This window comes from Terrapene carolina, unplaced genomic scaffold (genome assembly GCF_002925995.2).
Source record: "Terrapene carolina triunguis isolate 2854851 unplaced genomic scaffold, T_m_triunguis-2.0 Scaffold17, whole genome shotgun sequence".
Classification (NCBI taxonomy): domain Eukaryota; kingdom Metazoa; phylum Chordata; order Testudines; family Emydidae; genus Terrapene; species Terrapene triunguis.
The window spans coordinates 7760507-7776171 of NW_020664368.1; the positions used below are offsets into that span (position 1 = coordinate 7760507).

The 15665-nt window shown below is 43.9% G+C and overlaps 1 pseudogene; it reads right to left on the reverse strand.

Moving 5' to 3' along the window:
* Window positions 1-323: 323 nt before the first annotated feature.
* The window catches only part of LOC112103910, a 183644-nt pseudogene continuing 168302 nt past the window's right edge, over window positions 324-15665 (reverse strand).

A 15665-nucleotide genomic window follows, 5' to 3' on the forward strand; every position in this document is an offset into this window, starting at 1 on the left:
CGCAGTTTCCGCTGCCCATTGGAATTCTGGGTTAAGCTCCCAATGCCTGATGGGTCAAAAACATTGTCGCGGGTGGTTCTGGGTACATGTCGTCAGTCACCCCTCCCTCCAGGAAAGCAACGGCAGACAATCATTTTGCGCCTTTTTTCCTGGGTTACCCATGCAGACGCCATACCACGGCAAGCATGGAGCCCACTCAACTCACCATCACCGTTGCTGTTGTGGGCAAGTCTACTGTGGGGGCTGCTGTGATCCAAGTAGCCAATGCAACCATTGACATTCTGTTATCAAGGGTAGTGACTCTGGGAAATGTGTGGGCCTTTTTAGATTAAAGGTGCATCATACTCCTGTCCTTTGTTGCTGATGAAGAAGTCTTGCAGCCGCACATTCCAGTCTGGTCAGCGCTGTAACACCCCATAGCACTTCTGTGGTTGACACATGTAACAGCTCCAGGGCTCTTGCTCTTTTGCCTTGGCCGAGGTACCTTGCCCTACTAGGACCTCCAAGCATTTGACACAGAAGCACCTGCAGCAGCTGGCATTGCTACACAGCAGCAGCTCCTTACCTTCGCAGCAGACGGTGCAGTAGGACTGGTACACGTCCTCGTTGTACATGTAGAAGAGCTCCAGGAATCGATCCCTGCAAGTGTGGCAAAGGCCCCCCCTCAAACAGCGGGTGGAATGTGTCTGGGTTTTTTCTCCCGCACAATAAACAACTGTATTCAAGGCTCCTGTTGTTGTTTGTGACCTTCAGAACCCATTTGTTCTCTGCTCTGGTCCTCCTCCACCCACTCCTTGCTGTTGTTGCAGAAGTTAGTCTTTAGCCGCTTGGCCGGGGGTTCTGGGAACGTCTTCCCTGCCCAGCTCCTAGCAGTCTCCAGAGCATGGTGTATGGCTCATCGATAGGAGACCAGCTTATTAAACGTGCAGTGGTTGAAATGCTGCCTAAAAGCCATCAGACCCACCAGCTTGTCTGCTGAAACCTCGGAGAACTTCCCGTCCCCGAACCATTGCACCCAGTGCATTCTGGAGATTGCCTGACATTTGGACATGACTCTGTAGGAGATGATGATTGCAGGCCACCAGGAGAAGCCTTTGATCTTCCCCCACATGAGCTCCCCAATTCCAAAATCTTTCCCATCCTGGTATTCCACCACTTCCCCTGCAACTCTGCTCTCCTGCTCCTCAGTGTCGAGCTCGGGGTATCTGTTCTGGTCCTCCTGCGTGCTGCTGGCAGACGTGGTATTGCTGCTCTGGGAGGACTCCTTGGAATCTTCCTCAGTGAGGTCGATCAGGGTGCCTGGACAGACATGGCCATCCTCCTCTTAGAGCACCGAATGGGAGCTAGAGACTCCAGGTCATTCTCTTCTTTAAGTTTCATCTCATGGAGATTCAGTCCTGCCTGGAATATCATGCGAGCTGGAGGCTTCTGCCTCAGGCTGCTCTCCCAGCCGGCAGCACGGCGTGGTTGCACCTACCCCAGCCTACCCCTTGCTCCCATGGCTCATGAAGCCTGGACAGTAGTAAGGAGCAGTTCAACTATAGGCTGAGCAAGTGCAGAATGGTGGTAGAATGTGCCTTTGGACGTTTAAAAGCTCACTGGCACTGTTTGCTGAGTAGGTCAGACCTCAGCACAACCAACATTCCCATTTTTATTGCTGCTTGTTGTGTGCTCCATAATATCTGTAAGAGTAAGGGGGAGACGTTTATGGAGAGGTGGGAGGTTGTGGCAAATTGCCTGGCATCCAATTTTGAGCAGCCAGACACCAGGGCAAATAGAAGAGCACAGCAAAGCACGCTGCGCATCAAAGAGGCTTTGAAAACCAGTTTCATGACTGGCCAGGCTTCGGTGTGACAGTTGTGTGTGTTTCTCCTTGATGCAAACCCACCCCCTTTGTTGATTTTAATTTCCTGTAAGCCAACCACCCTCCCCTCTTCGAAATAAAGTAACTATTGTTTTGAAACCATGCATCCTTTCTTTATTAAATAAAAAAAATGAGATAACGGACAAGGTAGCCAGGGTGAGGTGGGGGAGGAGGGAAGGACAAAGCCACATTGCTTATTGTAGCCACACTAAAAATCAAACTGTTTGAATGACAGCCTTCTGTTGCTTGGGCCATCCTCTGCAGTGGAGTGGCTGGGTGCCCAGAGCCCTTCCTCCCCCCCCCCCGTATTCTTGGGCATCTGGATGAGGAGGCGGCCAGCACATCCTTCGGCCAGCACCGCTTTCTGCAGCCCCTATTGGCCTGGAACAGTGAACCGTGGCCAGTGGGAGCTGCAATCGGCCGAACCTGTGGACGCCGCAGGTAAACAAACCATCCTGGCCGGCCAGCGGATTTCCCTGACTGGCCGCGTGCCAAAGGTTGCCAATCCCTGATCTATACAGTAAAGAAAAGGTGCAGCAATGACTCTCAGAGCCTGGGTCAACTGACTCGGGTCCATGACTCTCACTAGGGGTTAAAAATAGCAAAGTACACATTTCTCCTTGGACTGAAGCCTGGGCTCTGAGACCCACACCCCTCATCAGGTTGCAGAGCAAGGGCTGGAGCCCAAGCGGGAACATCTATACTGCTATTGTTTAGCCCCACAGTGTGAGCCCTGCGAGCTCAAGTCAGTTGACCCAACTCTGAGATTCACTGCTGATGGGTTTGTGTAACAGTGTGGCACCCACCTCTCATGAGTGCCCCTTCTGCTCGGGCGTGCCTGCAGTCTTTAAATAGTCCTGGCCCTGGTATCAGGCCATCCCCTGGACTTCTTTCCTGGAGGCAATGGTTTTGCCTTCTTGGTCTGTTCTGGCCCCAGCTCTTTAGCTGGGCCCCTTACCTGTTCAGTTCCCCTTCCAGGGCTGATTATAGGCTACTTCTCCAGTGACCAATGCAGGGGGGGGCCTGGGTCCACCCACTACTCTGGATCTTAGCCCAGGGACCCTAATAATAGCAGGCATGTGCCACCATGTTTCTTTAGCAAAACTGCTTTCAGTTCCCAGGGCTAATTCCCCATGGTCCCAGCCTTCACTGGTGCTTCACCCTTAGCTCAGAGCTCTTCTGTATTCAGGATTAGCAGCAAGCCATCAGCTCTTGCTTCTCTGGTCCCTATCAGCACTGAGCTGTCCATGGTACTGCAGTTCCCTTTGGCCAGCCAGGAGCACCAACTGCCCTCCTCTGGCTCCAACAAGTAACTGACTATCATTTGCATTGCAGTGCCTTTTATATAGCCCTCCTGGGCCTTGATTAGCTGCTCCCTGTAGCCTCTCTGATTGGCTAGCCCCTTGCAGTCTTCCTTCCTGATTGGCTGCTTCTTGTTCGGTCTCTCTAGGCTGCTTAGAGGACTTAGCTCCACTGCTCCTTTCCTGGGATGGGTGTGGCAGGACAATGAAGCCCCCAGAAGAGGGCCTCAGGACCTAGTTCACTCTGTCACAGGTTTGGGGGGTTTTGGGTGTAGATGTGCCCTGTGACTCAAAAGACAAATTGAAATTTCAACTGCATCTGAAGACAATATTTAATTTTAAGCTACAAATCTAAACAAACATAAAAACTCAGGATAGTTATAGTGAAGAATGGACTATAATGAAGAGAGAAATCAGGCAAATGTGAAAGTTCTATGCTTTCAGAGAATAATTTATGTAAAACAAAAAAGAAAACATGTTTAACTACTAGAAAGACAAGGTGTCTGAGGTTATATCTTTTATTGGGACAATTTCTGTTGGTGAGAGAGACAAGAATTTGAGCTACAGAGAGCTCTTCTACATGTTTGAGAAAGGAACTCAGAGTGTCGCAGCTAAATACAAGGTGGAACAGATTGTTTAGCATAAGTAGTTAAAACATATTGTAAGAGACCATTCAAGGTGAAGTGACAAGTTAACTCTGTAGTCAAAACACACAAAAGGGGTGAGGAATTAATGAGTTACAGATTGTTGTAATAAACCATAAATCCAGTGTCTTTCTTAAGACCATGATTTTTAGTGTCTAGCAAAGTTATAAATTTAAGCTCCCCAGCTCATCTTTTGAAAATGTTGTGCAGGTTTCCTTTGAGTACAAAGACTTAGAGGTCATATATGAAGTGATCATTTTAGGAGAAGTGTTCATCCACAGGTGATATGGTATTTTTGTCTTTTATCATTTTTCTGTGTGAATTCATTCAATAGAGTAGTGATTTCACCCACATAGTTGTTATTGGGGCATTTAGTGCACTGGATGATATATGCCATATGTTGTGATAGCATGTGTAGAACCCATGGATCTTGAAAGGTGAGTGGGGGGGTATTGATCATCATATCCTAGAATCAACACAGCTACAATAACACTGCAAGTGTGCCAAACAACTAACATATAAGCACATTTATACCAGTATAACTGCATCTATACTAAGAAGGATTGTATTATTTTAATTATACCAGCATAATTAAAGAGATTGGAGTTGTCTAAGCAAAAAAATTGTAAGTCCCACTGCAGCCAATGGAACTTCATCAGGTCCTTAAGTCTTTGCTGAACTAAGCCCTATGCAAAATGAAGGCAGTGGAGAATTAGGTTCATTTGTGTACCTACATACATCCCATCTTACTCATCAATCTGCTGTATTGCAGTCTTACATTTGGAATGTAAAAAACAGTATTTTCAGCACTGTAGTATCTTTTCTAGACTGCAATCAAAGAGGTGATCATTTCTGGAAAAATCACTCAGACAAGGGATATGGCACCATGCGGAAAAGGGGCAAGTAATTAAATATTTTCCCTGCCCTTATTTCAATTCATGGTGTGATACAGCAGAGGCGGAGGGCAGCAGGAGAGTGGGAAGTATATAAGCCCCAGGATGATCAGAGCCTTATTCCCTCTGGACTAAGGAGAACTTACTACAGGGTAATTAGAACACCTGGAGCCAATTAAGGTCCTACCCGAGACCTAATAAAATCCCCTGCTTCAGTCAGACAGGAGAGCTGACTGTAGTTTGGAGGAGTACTGGTGTTGACCAGAGGATCAGAGTACCAGGGAGAGAGAAACCCTGCCCAAGAAGGGCAGAGGGACTCCCCCAGCACAGAGGACTGAGAGAAACCCAGCCCAAGGGGAAAGAGGGTAAGAAGCCTGTGAAGCTGAAGGGGCTGGGAATGGAGGAGGTGGTGAACCTAGGTCCCTCCCCTCTCCCCTTCTCTCCCTCCCCAGGGCATTAGTGGAGTCCAAGAATAGGGGCGGAGCGGTGCCCTGACCCACCACACCAAGGAAAAGTGTGGGACCCACCACAATAGCATTGGCCATTTGCCACATGGGGTATCATTAATTCTGTACTTGTGATGTTACACAGGTGACTAGAATTATGAGGTCATACTCCTCATGGATGAAGAATTCGAACCTGCTCTTACTAGGGTCAATAGCAGGGTTTTTCCCTTGGCTCCAACAGGAAATGGAGGAGACCAAGAAAGAGAGAATAGCGAGTTAAACATCAAATCTACCCCAATAACGTCTGTGGGTGAAGACTGTGCCTTGTGAGAGAAGAGACCATGAAGTACAGTTACTTTACTAATTAACCTCTCATTATTGGTTACATCAGCTTAGAGGAGCAGGAAATGCTGGATATGTTAATTCTTGTAATTTAATTACCATTACTGATTTCCATTACCATCTCCCTCACACTTACTGCAACTCATTCATCCTTCACCTCCAATGAGAAATGGATACCTTCAGGAATGAGATTAAGAAATCAGGAGGTAGAGACTTCCATCCCCACTGCTGTGTTTACATACCCATGAAAATGTCAATGTACAATTAGAAATATTGCTGCGTGCACATCTTTATGAATTGCATGAATCATACTTCAAAAGACCCTCAGTAAAATTATTTTTACAGTTATTTCTAACATACAGCTTAAGAGTTCTAGAGGGTGACTATTCAGACCATTCTTTCAGATGGTCATGATGCTATATCGTGATTCACAACTACGAACAGAGGACCAAGTTCGGAATCCATTTGAAATAAAATAGTCAAAATTTGCCAATGATGTCAAAGAGACATCAGTATGAAACAGGTTTGCAAGATTCTTTTTCCATATGAGAAAAAACAGAGTCAGTGTCATTCCATATAGTTAGTTAGAATAGCTTAACCCATCTCTGAACAAAGCCTAACTAATCAGGCTTTGCTTTCAGAAATCTGTGCGGATTGCGGCATAGAAATAAGAACATAAGAAAGGCCGTACCGGGTCAGACCAAAGGTCCATCTAGCCCAGTATCCTGTCTACCGACAGTGGCCAATGCCAGGTGCCCCAGAGGGAGTGAACCTAACAGGCAATGATCAAGTGATCTCTCTCCTGCCATCCATCTCCACCCTCTGACAGACAGAGGCTAGGGACACCATTCCTTACCCGTCCTGGCTAATAGCCATTAATGGACTTAACCACCATGAATTTATCCAGTTCTCTTTTAAACTCTGTTATAGTCCTAGCCTTCACAACCTCCTCAGGTAAGGAGTTCCACAAGTTGACTGTGCGCTGCGTGAAGAAGAACTTCCTTTTATTTGTTTTAAACCTGCTGCCTATTAATTTCATTTGATGACCCCTAGTTCTTGTATTATGGGAATAAGTAAATAACTTTTCCTTATCCACTTTCTCCACATCACTCATGATTTTATATACCTCTATCATATCCCCCCTTAGTCTCCTCTTTTCCAAGCTGAAGAGTCCTAGCCTCTTTAATCTCTCCTCATATGGGACCCGTTCCAAACCCTTAATCATTTTAGTTGCCCTTTTCTGAACCTTTTCTAGTGCCAGTATATCTTTTTTGAGATGAGGAGACCACATCTGTACGCAGTATTCGAGATGAGGGCGTACCTTCGATTTATATAAGGGCAATAATATATTCTCAGTCTTATTCTCTATCCCCTTTTTAATGATTCCTGACATCCTGTTTGCTTTTTTGACTGCCTCTGCACACTGCGTGGACATCTTCAGAGAACTATCCACGATGACTCCAAGATCTTTTTCCTGACTTGTTGTAGCTAAATTAGCCCCCATCATATTGTATGTATAGTTGGGGTTATTTTTTCCAATGTGCATTACTTTACATTTATCCACATTAAATTTCATTTGCCATTTTGTTGCCCAATCACTTAGTTTTGTGAGATCTTTTTGAAGTTCTTCACAGTCTGCTTTGGACTTAACTATCTTTAGCAGTTTAGTATCATCTGCAAACTTTGCCACCTCACTGTTTACCCCTTTCTGCAGATCATTTATGAATAAGATGAATAGGATCGGTCCGAGGACTGACCCTTGGGGAACACCACTAGTTACCCCTCTCCATTCTGAGAATTTACCATTAATTCCTACCCTTTGTTCCCTGTCTTTTAACCAGTTCTCAATCCATGAGAGGACCTTCCCTTTTATCCCATGGCAGCTTAATTTACATAAGAGCCTTTGGTGAGGGACCTTGTCAAAGGCTTTCTGGAAATCTAAGTACACTATGTCCACTTGATCCCCCTTGTCCACATGTTTGTTGACCCCTTCAAAGAATTCTAATAGATTAGTAAGACACGATTTCCCTTTACAGAAACCATGTTGACTATTGCTCAACAGTTTATGTTTTTCTATGTGTCTGACAATTTTATTCTTAACTATTGTTTCGACTAATTTGCCCGGTACAAACGTTAGACTTACAGGTCTGTAATTGCTGGGATCACCTCTAGAGCTCTTTTTAAATATTGGCGTTACATTAGCTAACTTCCAGTCATTGGGTACAGAAGCTGATTTAAAGGACAGGTTACAAACCGTAGTTAACAATTCCGCAACTTCACATTTGAGTTCTTTCAGAACTCTTGGGTGAATGCCATCTGGTCCCGGTGACTTGCTAATGTTAAGTTTATCAATTAATTCCAAAACCTCCTCTCGTGACACTTCAGTCCGTGACAGTTCCTCAGATTTGTCACCTACAGAAGCCAGCTCAGGTTTGGGAATCTCCCTAACATCCTCAGCCGTGAAGACTGAAGCAAAGAATCCATTTAGTTTCTCTGCAATGACTTTATCGTCTTTAAGCGCTCCTTTTGTATCTCGATCATCAAGGGGCCCCACTGGTTGTTTAGCAGGCTTCCTGCTTCTGATATACTTAAAAAACATTTTGTTATTATCTTTGGAGTTTTTGGCTAGCCGTTCTTCAAACTCCTCTTTGGCTTTTCTTATTACATTCTTGCACTTAATTTGGCAGCGTTTATGCTCCTTTCTATTTGCCTCACTAGGATTTGACTTCCACTTTTTAAAGGAAGTCTTTTTATCTCTCACTGCTTCTTTTACATGGTTGTTAAGCCACAGTGGCTCTTTTTTAGTTCTTTTACTGTGTTTCTTAATTTATCATTGAAGTATACATTGAAGTTGGGCCTCTATTATGGTGTCTTTAAAAAGCACCCATGCAGCTTGCAGGGATTTCACTTTAGTCACTGTACCTTTTAACTTCTGTTTAACTAACCCCCTCATTTTTGCATAGTTCCCCCTTTTGAAATTAAATGCCACAGTGTTGGGCTGTTGAGATGTTCTTCCCATCACAGGGATGTTGAATGCTATTGTATTATGGTCACTATTTCCAAGCGGTCCTGCTATAGTTACCTCTTGGACCAGCTCCTGCGTTCCACTCAGGACTAAATCTAGAGTTGCCTCTCCCCTTGTGGGTTCCCGTACCAGCTGCTCCATGAAGCAGTCATTTAAAGGATCGAGAAATTTTATCTCTGCATTTCGTCCTGAAGTGAAATGTTCCCAGTCAATATGGGGATAATTGAAATCCCCCACTATTATTGAGTTCTTAATTTTGATAGCCTCTCTAATTTCTCTTAGCATTTCATCGTCACTATCACCGTCCTGGTCAGGTGGTCGATAATAGATCCCTAATGTTATATTCTTATTAGAGCATGAAATTTCTATCCATAGAGATTCTATGGAACATGCGGATTTGCTTAAGATTTTTACTTCATTTGATTGTACATTTTCTTTCACATATAGTGCCACTCCCCCCCCCCCCCCGCACGACCTGTTCTGTCCTTCCGATATATTTTGTACCCCGGAATGATTGTGTCCCATTGATTGCTCTCAGTCCACCAGGTTTCTGTGATGCCTATTATATCAATATCCTCCTTTATCACAAGGCACTCTAGTTCACCCATCTTATTATTTAGACTTCTAGCAATCTAACTCTCCAGCCTGTAGGTAGGAACTTGGACAGAACATAACTACCCAGAATGTGACATTCTAGTGTATGAGTTGCAGTAGTCGCTGTTGTCCCTCATTCCTGCCTTCAATGTGGGGATTTAGAAACACTGGATCCACTTAAGCACGGATTCAATGGTTCCTCTTCGAGCCCACCCACAGTACAACCTTCGACCCTGATCACTTCAGGGTAGGCCAAAGCCCACAGCACTCATGTGTCAAGGCTTCCCCGAGCAGCTGCTCCAACACACTCCAAACCTGAACAGGATGAACAGGACTGTTGTGGTTCTTGTGTATCAGAGGGCTACATGCAGACCCATGCACCTGTGTGAATTTTATTCTTAATGATACTCAGTTATAGTGTTATATTTCACAGAATCAGGCCTGATTGGGCAAAACTTCCATTGACGTCAAATGAATTTTTGCATAAGAAAGGACTACAGGATCAGTGTCCTTCATTGCAAAGCAATGTAACATTAGATTTTCCTCTTAGTACAATATCTTGGCCTCAGTAGCTGACAATACTGAAAAATTCAATGAAAGCTAAAAAACATTTACTTCTGATTACTGTTTGTTTCATACATAGGTTTGATAAATACATTTGACTGGCTTTAAAAAGTGAAATAAATATGTGTTTTGATAATCTATTTAAAAGTACGCATGTTCTGGAACTGACCTTCTTGTATAACATCGCATAACAACAAACAGAGGCATATGAAAAAGAGGGCAGAGTTGGAGGGGAAAAAAAAGATAATTGCCTTGTGACTTTGCCACTGAGTAATCTATAAAGAAAAAATAGTAAGAGCGCTTTCATACTATTTTACCACATCATTTTGTCTTTGACAAATGTGCATAGCTTTGAACTATTGGATTATATATGTCCCCTGTAGCTGCTTTTAAGCATTAACAGAAGAAACTTAAAATTTATTTTTTTTAAAGGGACCAAATTTGATCCAAAATTTAGACTTTGTAAAAATGGCTTTTATCATATTTTAATATTTCTTGATCCAATAGGAATAAGCTGTTTTTGTTAAGATAAATAGCACATAAAGCATTTGTGAACCAATCATTGTAGTATTGTGCTAGTGCATTAGAACCTGAAAGCAAAATTCACTAAAACCTGACAATAGGAAAAGTGAAACTGACTAATTTATTTTTATTGCCGAAACAAGTAAACGAATAGTAAAAAATTATCAAAAGATTTCTCTCTATTATAATTAAAGGAATTTTGTTTCATTTTACAGATACCAGACCACATCCTGAGCAGTTGTATGTTAACATGGACCCAGTGATGTTTCATACAGTTTAAGGACAGAAGGAACCACTAGATCATCTAGTATGACCTTCCATATATTTCAGACATTAAATTTCACCAAGATATCCCAGTATTGAGCCCAGACCTGTGTGTTTGACTAAAACATATTTTCCAGTCTTGATTTTAAGATATCAAGAGATGAAGAATCAATCACTTCCCTTGGGAATTTGTTACAATGTTTAGCCACCCTCAATGTTAATAAATTCTGGCTAACTTCTAATTTGAACTCATCTGGCTTCAGCTCCCAGCCATTGGTTCCTGTTATACCTTTCTGCACTAGACTAAAGAGCTCCTTAGTACCCAGCATTTTCTCCTCCTGAAGGTATTTACAGTGTAAGTAAGTCCACAATCCTCTTTTTGATAAACTACATAGATTGAGCCCTTTAAGTCTCCCACTGTAAGGCATTTTTTCCAGCCTTCAAATAATTTTTATGGCTCAATTTGGCATCTTGTCCAGTTTTTCCAACATCCTTCTTAAGATGTGGACAACAAAACTCAATGCAGTATTCATCTCCCCAATCATGGACTCATCAAATCATAAAAATGTAGGGCCAGAAGGGACCTCAAGAGGTCATCAAGTCCAGCCCCATGTACTAAAGCAGGGCCCAGTAAACCTATTAGACCATCACTATCGGGTGTTTGTCCAACCTTTTCTTAAAAACCTCCAATGAATGTTGAGTATTTTGAACACATCTGCTTTATCTACATTATTATTAATGTGCAGTTAGGAACAAAAGAAATCCTAGAAATGGTACATAGCCTAATATTTTTTAAAAACTCCTTATTGTCCTTAGCCTGGCCAACCATGGATTTTTCCCTGATGTTCTTAACTTTGCTTATCAATTTTCTGAACTTGCCACCTTCTAGTCTATATTGATTGCTGTCTATATCCCCTTTTGTTTCATTTCTTATACATTGCCTTTTTATTTCTAATTTCTGTCTTCCCTTCCCCACTGCACCAGGATGGGCTTTTAGACAAAGTTGCTCTCTTTCTTGATTGAGGAAGCATGTTTTTTTGGCCATCTGAAACTCTCCTTTAAGCACTCCATATTTGCATTCATTTTAATGTCTAAACTTTAAATCACTAACTCAGAGGTGGGCAACCTGCGGCCCACAGGCCGCACGTGGCCCATCAGGGTAAACCAAGACAGTTTGTTTACATTGGCTGTCTGCAGGCACAGTCACCCGCAGCTCCCAGTGGCTGCGGTTCGCTGTTCCTGGTGAATGGGAGCTGCAAGAAGAGGCAGCCAGCATGTCCCTGCGGCCCGCGCTTCTTCCCACAGCTCTCATTGGCTGGGAACGGCAAACTGCAGCCACTGGGAGCTGCGGACGGCCAATGTAAACAAACTGTCTCATGGCCTGCCAGTGGATTACCCTGATGGGCCGCAGGTTGCCCACCGCTGCTTTAACTTACAACTTTCATCAGGTTTGAGAAATAAGCCCTTTTGAATAAAGTACACACACACACACTCGCTCTAGTTTGCACTGTCCTCTGTTTGCCTATATTGAACATAATCAGGTCATGATCACTGGTCCTTTGGCAACCACCAACTTCCGGTCTACTGATTAATTCATCTTTATCCATCACAAGGAGACCCAAAATAGAGTTACCTCATGTTAGGTGCAATACCTTTTGTGTTAGAAAATAATCATTTATAATATTTAGAAACTGTAATAATGTTTTACTACCGGCTGCACAACCTCCCCAGCAGACAGTTTCCAAATTAATGTCCCCCATGAAAGTACAGTTGCTCCTTCCACACAAGTGTTTGAGTAACTTATCCTCTTCCCTGGTATGGTTCAGTGGTCTGTAACAGATACCCACTAGTAGATCCTCCTGGACTTAGTACATGAATGCATATGAATCAAAGATCCTGTGGTTCTCAGTTATCAATAACTGAACAAAAAGATAATGGTGTCTTCAATGTAGAGGGCCACCTCTGTTACCCATGCTAACCTTCCTGAATGCAGTGTTTATATGCCATTTATTTAAGGGCTTAAGTGGTGTGTATGTAATCAACTAGTCAGTGTGTTACATATCCCCCTCTGTGCCTGATCCATAGAGGATGAGAGTCTATTACAGCCCCAGCCTCAGAGCCTGGCTCCATAACTTTCAGCTCTGGAGATCCCCAGTGTGTCAGCCAAGACGGTAGTCATCACATCAGTGGGGGCCGTAACAGACTCTCATCGTCTGTGACAGCTGAGAGGGGGATCCACAGCAAAAACTAAACAGTGGATTATATATAAGCACCGTATCAGTCTTCTGCATAAAGGTGAATTTCAGCCAAGGAGAGGGAGACTGTTTCAGCCTTAAGTGGCAGTATGGAACAAAGTGCAAAGATGAAAGTGGAAAAAGAATATGAAGGGACCATCAAAGTGGGAAGCTTGAGTGGAGTCTCAGGATCAGAAAAGGGGGTACAGTAAGCAGAAATGAAAGCAGAGCCTGGTTGGGGAGGACAAGGGGTTTGAACATGATGAAGGAGATGGTAACTGATGAAAAAAATTAATTGGGGAGTTTCATGGTCTTAGTTTCAGGAGATAAAATTGATTTTCACACCAGCATTCTGGACAGATTGTGGGGGGAGCAAGGCAAATAGCCTGTCTTTTATCATAATCTTAGTGTTTCTATTTTTCTTACTGTTATTTATACTCTTTTGATGATTTTGAAAAGACCTGGGGGGGGGGAAGAAGAGCAGAGAGAGTCCCTTTTGCCGTAAAATTGAAATACTGGTATTCATAGTAATAATCTACTCTATTCTTTCTAAACTGAACAGAATGGCCAGCACTCTCAAAAGAGTTCAGACCCCAGGCCAGCACCAAATTAAGTGACAGATATCCAGAAGAGCTCAGCATGTTGAGCCCTTTTCAAAATCTGGCCCTAAGTGTCACAGCAGGAAGTGATCTCCTTTGGAAATCTGGCCCCAATTGTGGGTGCTGAGCACCTGAAAAAAAATCTCACCCCATATTTCAAAAGCTATTGTACTACTAATTTTCACAGGGCCGTGGATTTTTTCAATGAAAGAAGAACATAAAAGTAGCAAATGTACTATTTACAAAATATATTACATGTAATTATATACTTAGATGTTTTCACTTCGTACTCCATGACATTTTGATTAAAAAACAATAATTATAAAAAATCCACATGGTATATATTAAATGGATTAAAACCTGGTTAACTAATAGATCTCAAAATGTAACTCTAAACAGGGAATCACCATCGAAGGGGTGTGTTTCTAGTGTAGTCATTGGCCCTATGCTATTTAACGTTTTTATCAGTTACGTGGAAGAAAACATAAAATCATCACTAATAAAGTTTGCAGATGACAAAAAAAAAATGGGGGAGTGGTAAATAATGAAGTGGACAGGGCACTGATTCCAAATGATCTGAACTGATTGGTAAGCTGACAATAAGCGTAAAATGTACATTTTAAAATGGTTAAATATATTCATCTAGGAATAAAGAAGGTAGGCCATATTTATAGAACAGGGATCGGCAACCTTTGGCATGCGGCCCGCCAGGGTGCTTACCCTGGCGAGCCACATACCAAAGGTTGCCGACCCCTGCTCTACTGCATGAGCTAAAAGCCAACTGGCTGTTAGCTAAAGCTATAGAGCAGACTCATTAATCTCTCTGTCTCTCTCTCTAAGGCTGGTCTACACTACGACTTTAATTCGGATTTAGCTGCGTTAATCCGAATTAATCCTTAACCCGTCCACACAACGGAGCCAGTTACTTTGAATTAAAGGGCGCTTAAAATCGATTTCTGTACTCCACCCCGACGAGCGGAGTAGCGCCAAAATCGATTTTGTAAATTCGAATTAGGGGTAGTGTGGCCGCAATTCGATGTTATTGGCCTCCGGGAGCTATCCCACAGTGCACCACTGACCGCTCTGGACAGCAATCTGACCTCGGATGCACTGGCCAGGTAGACAGGAAAAGCCCCGCGACCATTTGAACTTCATTTCCTGTTTGCCCAGCGTGGAGAGCACAGGTGACCACAGATAGCTCATCAGCACAGGTAACCATGCAGGCTGATAATCGAAAAAGAGCACCAGCATGGACCGTTCGGGAGGTACTGGATCTGATTGCTATATGGGGAGAGGATTCAGTGCTAGCAGAACTTCGTTCAAAGAGACGAAATGCCAAAACTTTTGAAAAAATCTCCAAGGGCATGATGGAGAGAGGCCACAATAGGGACTCAGATCAGTGCCGCGTGAAAGTGAAGGAGCTCAGACAAGCCTATCAAAAAACAAAGGAGGCAAACGGTCGCTCCGGGTCAGAGCCGCGGACATGCTGCTTCTACGCCGAGCTAAATGAAATTCTAGGGGGGGCCGCCCCGACTACCCCACCTCTGACCGTTGATTCCGAGGCAGGGATAATCTCAGCAACACCTGAGGATTCTGCGGACGAGGAGGAGGACGAGCTTGCGGAGAGCATCCAGCACTCCGTTCTCCCCCACAGCCAGGAGCTTTTTCTCAGCCTGAGTGAAGTACCCTCCGAACCCTCCCAAGCCAGTATCCAAGACCACGACCCCATGGAAGGGACCTCAGGTGAGTTTACCTTTTAAAATATAAAACTTGTTTTAAAAGCAAGGTTTTTTAATGATTATTTTGCCCTGAGGACTTGGGATGCATTCGCAGCCAGTACAGCTACTGGAAAAGTCTGTTAATGTGTCTGGGGATGGAGCGGAAATCCTCCAGGGACATCTCCATGAAGCTCTCCTGGAGGTACTCCAAAAGCCTTGCCACAAGGTTTCTGGGCAATGCAGCCTTATTCCGTCCTCCATGGTAGGACACTTGACCACGCCATGCTTGCAGCAAGTAATCTGGTATCATTGCCTGACAAAGCCTGGCAGCGTATGGTCCCGGTGTTTGCTGGCATTCAAGCAACATCCGTTCTTTATCTTGCTGTGTAATCCTCAGGAGAGTGATATCGCTCATGGTAACCTGGTTGAAATACGGGAATTTAATTAAGGGGACAGAGGTGGCCATTCCTACTGGGCTGTTTGCCTGTGGCTGAAAAGAAATCCTTCCCTGCAGTTAGGCGACTGCGGGGGGGGGGAGGGGGGATTGGCCCAGAGCTTTTCGCGTTTGGCTAGCAGGGATCTTCCCTGTTACCAGCCACGCGGTCGGGGGAGAGGTACATTGATCATCCCAGGGAATTCATGGTGGGAGGGGGGG